Here is a 13,501-nt window from a genome sequence, read left to right as displayed (position 1 = left end):
TGCTAATTGGCAAGAAATGTATCAGCAAAAGCATTATGTCTTCCCTGAGAGTAGCTGACATTGCCATGACAGCAGCAGGTGCACCCAGACCTAATGCACTGTTATGTAGAAGGTGCTTTTCTTTTAGATATGCATGCTGATGCCACATGCGCTGAAGTTGTCTGCATGGAATCTCCTACATAATATGAAATTGTTATAGCTCTAAGGAAAACATTAGGGAAAAATAGGCTGCCTGCAAAAATAGTAACTACAGACTACAGCTTTGTACAGATGAGTTTAAAGAATTTGTGAAATTGAATGGTATTTTACATATTTATGCATTTAGTTATTTCATTTGCTAATTTGCTAAGAGAACTGTTCACAACAGGAGTCTTTTCGGCCTTGAAATTGATCATAAGGAAAATGGCAAACATACATACTAAATGCAGAATTGCAAATGATTATGCATGAAATAACCAAGGCAGAACATAGTTTACACAATGCATTATATAAAGTTGAATATTGTTTACATAGAGACAATATACAGCATTTTACTCTAAATGACACGTTTTTGTAAAAATGAAAAAGCTGAAGATTTTCCTAGTACCATAGCACATTCAGATACTTGTTTAACTATATGTAGGTCTGACAGGTTTTAAGTTAATATATAGTTTGATTTACTCAAATTTTCAGAAATTGCTTATCTTGGATTACTTAAACAGCTGAACATACTGTATACTTAATAGCCAGGTAGACTTTTGATCATTTTCAAAAATCAGTCAGTTTTTATTTGGTTATTTTGTACTTATTGTGGTAAAGCTTCTATCTAGAAGGGACTATTTTACTAATAGTTACGCATCTGCTGCTAGTTTTGTAAGCTGACTTTCGTATCTAACAGCCTTCCTGACGTCTTGTATTATAGTGGTATGCCATATAATTTGCTTGCTTCCATGTGGTGGGCAATAATTATCATTTAGCAGTTAGAACATTAATTGCTTCAGTAGGCAACCGTTAATCTCTTTTTGTATGATTATACTTTGATGTCGCCTGCTATTGGGCAGGTGGATAAACCTTACTATCTTATCTCTACAGTTTGCAAGAGACCTGTATTATGTGGCTGACTGTAATACATAAACATGTAGGGCATAGTCAAGTCTGGGCAGCAGTGTGTTTAATACAGCTTTCCTCCATGGTAAGTAAATATGATAAAATTGTATGAAAATTTCAACTGGTTCAGCACCTTGCTAACTTGTAGCTCTATGCATTTGTTAAAGGAGCAGATATGGTCACTCATTTCGCCTAAGTATTTCTGATAGCTAACAACTAGACATTCTCTGTTTTCTGAATTCCTAATTAATACTGGAGTGCAATTGGTATAAAATATTTTAGTTAAGTACAACATTATCTGTTTACTGATGGTGTGATGGTTGGTAAAGATGATCAAAAAGGAAGGAAAATATAAGAACTCAAATGAAAAGCAAATGCAATGCAAACTATACATTCATGTGTCTGATAAAGTTAAAGTGTTCATCATGCATTTGTGAGTGATACATCTCTTATGCCAACTAATGAATCCATTTATGTCTGAGAGCTCATTATATTGCACTGACCTTGTATATCATTTTGAAAAAAAAAATCTATGTTTCATGTTTTTTGACTGTACTATAAAATCACCATCAGTATTTTCTGTTCATGAACCCTTTTTCCCTTGACACAATAAACAGACCAGAACTGACTTGTGACAAACCATTTATTGACAGACCACATACATAATAGTGAATCAAATAACACAATCGCAATAATAGTAGAAATAGTGCTAGACAAAACACATATCATAGTTCTGGAAAAAAAAATGACAGAATTTCCAGACCTTTCATTTTTTAATTGTCACATCCATACTTATCCCTCTCATGCCAAAGCACAGCAGAAATTTCCAGAAGCGGGTCCTGCACTGCTCACTCCTGATTTAAATAATGAACTCAAAAAAGGTCTATCCCAACTCATAACAATAAAACTGCTCACCCTATCTCCACCCTTCGTAATCTTTAACCAATTCAAAACGCTGTTAACTTGCATGCTAACTTTTATTGACATCCTCAAGTGCCTCCTTTAAGAACAAAAAAAAAATGTACATTTAAAAGATCAAGTTCCAAGACGCTTTGATCATTACTGTTCTGTCTAAATCAAACTTGATTTCTGTCTGCAAAATGCTAGTGCTCTTCCACTGAATTATTCACAGATACCCTGTGCAACCATGTAAATGGCTGTATAGAGACTGCTGTACCTACTAGGAATAAGCCCAAAACAAATTCTAAAAGCAAACCATGTTAGTGGACAAGTCATGGCTAAAATAGGAAGAGGAACTCCCATATTGACAGGAGCTGTGTAATTAGACTAAACAGGAAATTAACAGGACTAGTTAAGTTCAATAAGGCATATTATAAAACCAAGATTGCCTCACAGGATACAGATAATCAGAAGCTATGTCTAATAACTCAAGGCAACACACAACAGTGTGCTGAACTGATGGTCAGTGGTGACACTTTCATGAGCACAGCGACATAGTGAATCTGCTTGCTAACAAATTCAGCTCAAACTGGAACTCACACTCTCTCTCCCTGCCACCCCTCATGAAATACCTACTAGCATCACTCCTCCAACTATTAGCAGGAAGCATGTCCTGGTGGCACTCACTAAGGCCAAAAACATAACTTCCATGGGGCCCAACAAAATCCCAGGATGCCTCCTAAATAACCTGAAAAATGACTTATGAGGACCACTTGAGTCACTTCTAATTAAAGCCTCAAAACAAGCAACCTTCAGACACTGGACCAAACCAAATTTGGCTTTGTCAAGGGAAGTTCATGCTTACTAAACCTGGTGGACTTCTTAAAGAAAGTCACCAAGGTAATGGATAAGGAAATAACTGTGCATACAGCCTTTCTGGACCTGGCTAAGGCATTCAATATGCTACACCACTATGGTAATGTTGACAAGCTCACCAAATTGGACATAAATCTCTACATAACTCATTGGATTGCCAGCTGGCTCACAGACAGGACCCAGGAAATCAGGACTGATGAGACCACTTCCACAAAGAGGCCAGTCACCAGTGGGGTACCTTAAGGCTCTGTGCTGGACCCACACCTCTTTGGCATCTACTAATCAGTAGTCAAAGCTAATATGATGGGCCTTTGGCTGACCAGATGAGTGCAAATTAGGAACTATCATAAATTTCTCACATGACACAAAGATCTTGCAAGAGGATCTAACACAAACAAAGGACTGGTTTCAAAGTCAAAGCATTAAAGTCAATGCCAAGAAATGTATTATAGTTTGCTTGTCTTTTCTGCTTTTCCCAGTTAGGGGTTGACACAGTGGAACTCCGGTCCGCTAATGATTGGCAGTAGGTTTTTATGGTGCCGAGTTGCCAGCCTAATGCCCAACCTCAGTGAAGGCACGCCCATTTACACATGTCTTTTGAATGCCACTCGACCACAGGGAGGACATGCAGACTCCACACAGAAGGCACTCCAGCCGAGATTCGAACAGAAGAACCTCTTGATGTGAGGCAACAACGCTATTGCTGTACCACCGCGGCTTACCAAGAAATGTATTATAGAACCCTTTAGGAAATCCACCATCCAGGTAAATTATGCCATCAAAAAGTCACCCTAAGAGTTGACCCAGTAGTCAGGGATCTGAGAACATATGCAGATAGTAATCTAGCTTTTGACTAACACATGGCCAAGGTAGTAAAAAAATCATTCTGTGTAACCCCACTTATAAGTAAGGACATATCATCTGGGTCCAAGAAAGTCATAGGGCCACTTTGTTCGGCCATAAAGAGACCCATCATTGAGTATAATCTTCCCTTTGGCATGCATTTGACTAAACATCTGCAGCAGTTGGATCACCCACTATGGTTCCTTACCAAGAGAATCCATGGCATAAGCACATTGTCCTATACAAATCATTTTAAAGTTCTGCCTTTTCTACAGATTACCCAGAGGCAATGTATGCCTAGTGCACAAGGCATCCTTGGATACAGCTCTGACAGACCTTTTACACATCTGCAAATTGAACAGCATCAAAACTACAATCTCTAAGGATTTCAGTTTTACTTGTGGCATAAATAGGACATGTTGGCGAGACAGATATGTGTCTCAGAGATCCCTATGCTCTGGAACAGGCTGTCCATCCATGTGAAGCAGAGTGCATCCCTAACTCTATTCAAATGTAAACTTGACCAATGGATAAGAAATTGCAAATTCACCCCAGGTCTGGCCCCCATGTCTCCGATGGACAGAGGTAGGCAGCAATTTATGTCCAAACTTACTGCCCTCTCCATATAATCCCTAGCAACTTCCTAAATAACATTCCCACTCCTAATAATAAGACATAAAGGGACACAATTTGATTGCATGGCTAGGCTTTTATATGCACTGATGGACATTAGTCTAGACACCTATGAGCCTATCTGATCTAAAACTGATTTGATCTAAACAACAAATGATGGAGTTTCATTTGATCAAATGCTATGTTAGCATGTAGAAAATGACTGTTGGTTTGGATTTGGTGCATAGGAATTATAATGCAAATTAGTGTTAACCATTATTAGTTCCTTGCTAATGCCCACTGCTACGTTGTACCTTCATATCTAGAAGTTTGTGTATGTGCACCAGCAGTAATTCAGTGAGTCAGGACTATTCTTATCTCTACATGGTTGTGCAACTGTGGATTCAAAAACATTTGGAAGTTTGACCTTTTCCCCACTATAGTGCAGTCTCAGAGTTGATATTCTTAGGGGAGTGTGGGGATGCAATTCCCAACACTGAGGGTGAAGGAGGCAAATTCCCCCACTTATATGAGCTGGGGGTACTTCTGTGTGATTTCTTGAGATTGTTAGCTGACTGCTTCCTTTCCCTCCGTAAATTGTCAGTTATGTGAGGAGTTGTTTAAATGAAGATTCGGTGTTGTTGTCTCTGTCTTTTTGTCTTCTGGTAAGTAGGTTTTTGGTCTTTTCAAGTAGACCCATATATATATATATATATATATATATATATATATATATATATATATATATATATATATATATATATATATATATATATAAAGAGAGAGAGAGAGAGAGAGCGATGTATATGTTTACAGGAAGGAGCCATACTACTGACATTGTTAGTTCAGATACAAAAAACACTACTCATATTGTTAATATACATGTAAATAATGAGGTCTTCTATCAGTGCTTCCATGATAGCAGCTCGCACCATACTTTTTCTTTGCCACTTGCTTAAAAAAGCAAATGCATGAACTCCCACTAGTCTAATTTCCTGCAATTTCTTTGCATTGGAAACAGCCAACCGTATAAAACTGTATATCCTTACTAAAGCACTAACTCTAGCTCTAAAACACTAACACAGTTCCCATCTCCAGTCCTCAGTCCCTTACCCTAAAATTCCACTCCCCCATCCCTAGCCCTAAAATCCCTGATTACTCCCTAAAACTTAAATTCAATTCCTGTAAACCTAAATTCCCTAATTGCTACCTAATCCTAAAATTCTCCTCCTGCTTAGTAAATTTAAAATTTTTTTCCAACTCCCTAACCTTAAAACTCTCTTCCTACTCCATAACACTAAAACTCTATTTGCACTCCCCAGACCTAAAATTCCCTTCCCACTCCCTAGTCATTAAACTCCCCTCCTACTCCACAAACCTAAACCCGCTTTCCAATTGTTGGCCTAATCTACAATCCCACCTCCCTTAGTCCCTCCCCACAGCTGCTGCACTTACCTGGTTTGAACTTGAATAATGTGCTCAGTTAAGGTGTGCCAGCTACTTGTCCAAACTCATATCTTTGTTCAAGTGTAAGCAAAAGTCTATTTGAGCTATAAGAAGCTTGAGTCATGAATTTGAGGCTGTGGTTTTCTGGCACTTAGGACTTGTGCGCTTCCAGTAGAGCCATAAAATATCATTTATATTTAACTAGTTTACACAGTTTTGAAGCAATAATTCATCAGATAAAATATGTAAAAACTATATCAATTGCAGTAAGATATTAATTGAATTCATGTCAAAATATATGAAGCTGTTATACGCATAGATTAGCATAGCTGTGAGCCATTCCTGTTTCCATAATAGACCTTATTTAAGTGCAAGAAAAAAGCTTGTTGGTTCGTACTTGTTCTCTGGAAGAAGGCAAAAATTCACAGACTCAGCAAGGACAACTATCGTGTTAAGTTACTTGCTCAGAGTTCATATGGCTGAAAAATCATTCTAGAGTTTAAAACAATTACAGTGAGGAGCAAATTCAGTCAATAACAGTGCATCATCTGCTTTACAATAAAGAATAGATGATTCTTTTGGAAACAGCTGCCTGGTTTAAGGCCATATTAGTACATAATGGAAGTATAAATGGATTCTGCATCAGGAGTTACCCATGCCAGAACCTTTAGCAGACTAGTGTCAGAAATCATCCTCAAGCAAAAGTTTAAGTTAATAAAACAAAACAAAACAAATCAATAAAAGCATGTACATACATGCATGTATATATAAATAGATCAATAAGTGTTAATATCTACCTGAAGGTCAGAAAAAAACACTTTTGAACTGTGAAAGTGCAGACAGGTGCACACACACACACACACACACACACACACACACGCACGCATGCACGCACGCACACACACACACACACACACACACACACACACACACACACACACACACACACACACACACTCACAAACAATCAGACACATACATGCAGGATATAAAGTGTAAATAGCTAACTAAACTGAGCATCATTTAACAAACCATCTTCCTTTTTGCAGTATAGTCAGTAATTTCTGTATAATGCAGATGGCTTACATACTACAGGCTGATAAACGGTAGTGTTAGAAAGCATTTTAGTAATCATTATTATACAGCTGTCTCTGTCATCACAACTACTTCACCATCATTATTAGCTTGTATTATGCCCATCATTACTTTGCGTTGAATTACTCATTGTAATGTGTTCTGTTGTTGGTAAGTTAGAACAAGAAGCCTGCCTCTTGTTTTCAAGTAATACTGATGTCTCACTCCATTATTGCTCAACACAAATTTGCTATTAAGTGTGCAATTACAGACCAAATCAATCTGTTTATAAAGACCATGCTATAAGGATTTAAGCATTCTGGATGGGATTGCTCAGATAATTATTCTTCAGGTTTTCTAGAAGGAAATTGAAAGCCCTAATTTAAACTGAAACAACATAATTTACCAGGGATTTTTTTTTTCGCCTTCTTTCTGGTAGCCAAAATTAATTCTATGCATGCACAATCTATAGGCATGTGAGGATGTACTCTTTATTCAACTAATTTCCCCTTGACAAGAAGGATGTTACAGTTTCCAGACGGACTGTATTGAAATGTAGTTTCCAAAGTATCGGGTTTTACATCTGGAAGGCTTACTGGCCATTAACAAATGCAGTGAAGGGCATTCTAGTATGAGATGACAACATCTGGTGGTTTTTTTTCAGGAATATGGGCATTTGTGCTATGGTGATCATGTTATCTGTATATTCAGTTAATAAATACTACAGGTTGAATATATACTATGTGAATAATGTACCCTTTGATTGTCACTGGCTCAGCAGGTAAGTACACTTCTTTTTAAACTGGAAGTTTGGAAGTCTGTAGGTTCTATTCAAACACTGGATATCTGGATTCATTTTTCAGTACTAATACTGTGGTGCAGCATATGGGGAGAGGGGTGTTGTACCCCTGCGTGTGTCATTATTTGGATGAGACACTAAACAATGGTCCCATCTGTCAGAGTAAATGGCAGCTGAGATAGATGTAAAAGACTGAAATGGGCAGGGACTCTATTTGCATCACAGGTTTATACATTATGTATATTGTGCTTAACATTTCAAATGAATTAACATTGTATTTACATATTTACTAGTATAAACACATTTCCATATATAAATTATCTTTTTTCTATACAGTCCTATTCATAGCTTATCAATTCCAGCACTACCCTCATGGAACCTTTTGCCATAACCACATTTCTACTTTTTATACAGCCTCCTCAAATCCCACTTTTTATATAAATTCCCTTCTTTTCTACTCTCCACATAAAGCCCGATATATATCTTATATAGTGTCCATCCCACATTATTCCGCCATCTTGACAAAATATTCTTTTTTCATTGCTATCCTTTCCGTCTTATTTATCATGTTTTAGTAATATCATTATTCTTGTTTTTCATATGCGGTTTAAGAATGTATGATTCTGTCAGCAGTGTTACAAGCTTTAATAATTCTAGAAGCTTCCTTATTATTGTTATCATCAGCTGTTTTCATATTGCATGCCACTATTCTAACTTTATTGTTTTCTCTACGTATCCCATCTCCTTCATCTTTTGTCATTAACATCTCCTTAACTTGCTTACTTGCCACACATTCCTTTCCAAACTGTATTTCTAATTTCTTTCTCTGACCAAATCTGCATTATTTCCACTAGTATTTTTAGTCACAATTGCACAGAGTCTTTATCTTCCATTTTCTCATCTTTTCTTCTTACTCTTCTTCATTCCTTATACATGTCTTATTTCATTGTTCACTTCTCCAGCAACATTTTGGGAACATATCTCAGGATTGTGAAATTCACTGCAGGAATCCTTTTTCTGTTCTGATTCTGTCTACATTTTTATTTAGGAGGGAACTACTGATCTATAGCTCTTTGTTTATATCTTATTAGCCTGAGAGTTTATCTTTAAAAAAGTTTTTCATCTTTATTTATTTGTTTATTATTTATTTATTTACTGACATTTGTTAACCGAGTTTGTCCAACTGGGCTTTTGGCCCATTTTCAGTGGAGACCCGAGGAGAAAAACTCCAGTAGTACATTTTTAAACAAGTACTATTTTAAACAATATTGATATAATGGCAGTTATAGAAAAAAGATTCACATATGTTGGGTTACATGCATAAAGTTAAAGTTGCATTAAAAAGAAGCTTAGTAACATAATTTTACATTGACATAGTTCAATAGGTTTGTATAAAATTATGCAAATGCAGAGTAGACACATTGGAGAGAGAGGTGTAATGAGGTACTAAGTATGGTCCTTTTGACAGTACATAAAGGGAAGGAAGACTAGGTGGGGTTGTGGCAAGGGCAGGTCCTGGAATTGAGAAAATAAGCTTTTAGTTCATTTTTAAAGTGCATGATGGGATATCTATATATATATATATATATATATATATATATATATATATATATATATATATATATATATTTATCTATCTATATATATATATATATATATATAAATTTTGTTGAGTCAGTTGTCTGTTGTTTTTTTTACTAGATATTCTGATGAAGTTTTGTATTATACCAATTGAAAGTGCTCAATAAACATCTTTTGTGGATCTTCCGTCCTGCTAGGGTTTATTTTTACTGGTTTGCCTTTCATTCATTTTTAAAGTGTGAGGCATGGGAGATTGAATGTAAGACAAGGGGAAGTTTGTTCCAAGCATGGGCAAGAGAGTGTTTGTAGAGTAGTTTGCCTACTGACCTTTTTGGGTGGTAGACATCAAGTAATTGTTGGTTAGAAGTAAGGAGGGTCCAGGATGGGATTTAGATGGAGACTAAGAAAGATAGAGATGGACAGTAGGAGGTTTTATAAAGAATATAGTGTAGCATATGAAATTGATAAGATAGCTGAAATTGGGGAAGTTCAAGCCATTGAAGAGAGTTTAAAGAAATGCAGTGGTGTGAGTTGTATGGGGAGTTAGTAATGAATCTGGCTATTTTATGGTAAGTCTGTTGGAGTTTGCTTAGAGTGGAGGCCTGGACATTGGTAAGAACTGGGTGGTGTATAAGAGGGAGGGGAGGAGGAGTGCCTGGACCAGGGTAAGATATATTGCTGGTATAAAATAATTAACTTTGTAGATATTGTTCTTTTCTGCCTGGCTGTTTACCTGTGGCTGAAAAAATTGGAATACTTCTAAGTCCAATTTTTAGTCTAAGTTGATATAAGTATATTTTTCTGCACTTGCTCTGTTTCAATGATATTTTACATTGCTGTGCAGCATTTATTTATTGGTTGAATTTATCACTGCTTGTACTTGTTAAAGAAATTCCAGCTGCTTGTTACTGCACTGCTCTTAGGTTCTCGTTTTAACAGTATTCTGCAAACGCTCTGTATTTTGAACATATCTCAGGGTTGCAAACTTCACTGCAAGAATCCTTTTTCCTGTTCTGATTCTGTCTCCATTTTTTTTTATTTTTTCCCGCCTACCTGCCCAATTGTTGTTGTGTTCTTAAAATAATGTGGTGGCTTTTGAGTTACCTGCTTCTGCTATAAATTTGATATTGGACAATCCTCCCAGTCCCATCGCATCAGTTCATTCTATTAAGTACAGTGAGATCACTTGGGAAGAACCACCTCCTTTTTTTCTTAATCTTGAATTATCTTCGATTTCCTCTTTTTCTACTTACAAAAATTACACTGTATTCAGCTGTTTTTATTGCATTTGTGTCTCTTCCTACTTTATTACTTTATTTTTGCTTTTGTTGCTTGTTCTTAAAGTGTTCAATTGTATTTATTCTGCTGCATTTATTACCTGATAGCTGCTTGATTAAATTGTAATTGTTACTCTAAGTATCTCAGTTTTGGTTTAACAACCTGGGCTTCAGGACAGTTATTGTTTTGCGGTTTACACTCTTGTGGGAGGAGAGCATGGCCTCCCTTCTGAGCTGGGAATTGCTGAGTGAAGGCTTATTGTGCCTGTTGTTCTAAGTGCATTTGTTCTGGTTTAAGCACTTGGGTTCCAAACCAGTTATTTTACATTGGGATGGCTGTGAGCTAGAATCTTGTGGTAGGAGAGTGTGGCCTACACCCTCTTGACCTGGGAATTGCTGGTTGAAGGCCTATTGTGACTTTTATTGTAACTGTATTTATTCTGGTTTAAGCACTTGGGTTCCAAACCAGTTACTTTACATTAGGAGGATTCATGGTCTGAACTCTTGTGGCAGGAGATGATAGCCTACACCTTTTAAGCTGGAAATTGCTGGTTGAAGACATATTGTGTCTGTCTTCTGAAGTGTCTTAGTTCTGGCTTAAGGACCTGGACTCTAAAACCAGTTATTTTACATTAGGAAGTTTTGTGGTCTAAACTCTTGTGGCAGGAGAGTGTGGCCTACATGCTTCTAAGCTGGGAATTGTTGGTGAATTGCTACTTTATTTAAACTGTTTTTTGCTATTGTGGCTGTGATTTTATACACTTTGAATTTCTAGTACTTCTGCATTTTATAGCATAGGCTAGATTCAGACTTGCTGAATCTAGACTGGTATCACTTGAGCACCAAATCCAGCTCTTCACTGAGATGCTGAATGATCTGAGGCATCCTTTGCTTCCAACTAACTGTAAGTGCCTGTCTTTGCTCTTATAGTGCATGTTTAATTTGTATTAGCATTCTATGGTTGGCTTGAATTGTCTGAATTGTTTTTTGCCACATTTTACTGTATACTGTACTAGTTCAGCTGTAGCATAGCCCAGTTCTAGGTTTGCAGTTTCTGGGTCTGTTTTGTAACTTCTGAGCATCAAATCCAAGCCATTCTTGTAGGCAGGGGCCCTTCTGCACCCTGTGGGAGGAGAAGTGCTATTTGGGTCCCATCTTATCGAGAATGATTCGATTAGTGCTCAGACTAGAGTATCCTTATTGGCTAGCTTTAGTAAAAAGTGTTATCTCTTGTTTTGTTTAAGGCCTATGTTTGTACTTCTCTGAGTGTAGTGCACCATTATGGTTTAGACTTAAACATTTTGCTTTTTAAATTTTCCCTTAGCACTTAACTTGTGGTCCTCCAGAGGTTTTTTGAGGCCCTGCTCTACCATCAGGTGGAACACTAAGCCTAGCCTCAGAGATACAAACATGCTTCTCATAAACTAGCCATTCCTAAGTGTAACCTCTTTTTCTGAGTATATAAATCTACCTAATGTTTTGGACAGACAATTTCTCACAGTTTCTCCAGCCAGCTGGGTCAACATGGGCATTCTGAGGCAATGTAGCGACTTCTTCAAGTTCATCGACAACTCTCTACTCCTAGTCCACACAAACTCAACATGTGAGAGATGTAACTATATTAAGAACCTTGAATCCATGCTCTCTCACACACCAGTTAATACAAATGACACTGAGTGGGTTGTCATGATGCACACCTCACCTCTTAGTCCCTCCAAACCCACATCACTCATACCTACATTCGTGGATGTCCTCACCAGAAACATACCTAAATACCAGAGACCTCTCAAACACAAACACAAGCATGCTACACATAATACTTCCTCTGCAGAACACAATACACATAATAGCTCAAGTACCAGTGTCTCACCAGTCAAGTCTTTAAGGCAAAGTACAAAACCAAACATATTAGTCAAAGGTGATTCCACTGTTAGAGACAGATGTCTCTCTCACCAGACTGGATAAGGAAAGGGTATGGTCAACTGTCTGTCAGGTGCCAGGATACACCATAATACACATACAAGTATCTCAACAACAGGTACTATTATGATGCTGTCATAGTCCATGTTGGTGTGAATGACTTGAGATGTACCTCTCTGGACTATAAGAAAAGAGACATGACTGAGCTCTCAGACTATGTATCTCAGGCAGGTACTGTATGTCCCTAGCCTTAGGCAGCATTTTACCTTCTCCTAGGATGATGCCTCAATGCAAACAGAACATAATTGACTTCAATAATTGACTTATTTTCTTGTGCCATTCTAAGGGGATCCAGTATCTGTCAGCCTGGGATGATATGACTGACAGACATTGATGCTTTGCCAGAGATGGTCTTCATCTGTCACCCCTGGGAATTTGGCTACTGGCTAAGGATCTTGCCACCCCCATAGTGTCTTTTTAGGCAGTGTCTCAAGGACAAAATTTCTGACATAAAAACTCCATCTAAAAACAACCTCAAGGTTACGCTGCCTAAATGGTAGTATTCTTAACACAAAACTGCAACCAGTCCTCACCTTGGAAGATAGAGACATTTGTGCAGTCAGAAAGACCTGGTTCACAGCTGTGGAGAGCAGCCCAGCCATACTGGAGGGTTACACTTTCTTCCACACATTCAGACCTTAAACTAAAGGCATGAAAACTAAAGCAGGCAGTGTATCAATTGCCATTAAAGATAAATAAACCTCCAGATTGGTTAAACAGTATGATTCCCTGGCGGCACTTCAGGTGCAACTAACTATTGGTAGGGTACCTATTCAAGTCATTGCCAGCTACAGGACCCCCTTAATGAATCAGGACACCCACTATGCTTATTTGGATCTACATGAGTCTGTCAAGATACACTCAAACACCATGGTTTTGGGTGACATTAACTACCCATCCATTGACTGGATAAATTACTCATGCTCAAATTTACTTGCCCAAAAATTCCTAAACTTTGTTAACTCCAGTGCTCTGGCCCTACTGTTTGACAGCCACAAAAGGGGTGCCAACATACTGGATCTGGTGC

The sequence above is a fragment of the Protopterus annectens genome, chromosome 2.part1, assembly GCF_019279795.1.
Source record: "Protopterus annectens isolate FY-2018-M chromosome 2.part1, PAN1.0, whole genome shotgun sequence".
NCBI lineage: Eukaryota > Metazoa > Chordata > Ceratodontiformes > Protopteridae > Protopterus > Protopterus annectens.
The sequence above is the reverse complement of the archived record's forward strand: the minus strand, read 5'-3'. Positions refer to the sequence as shown.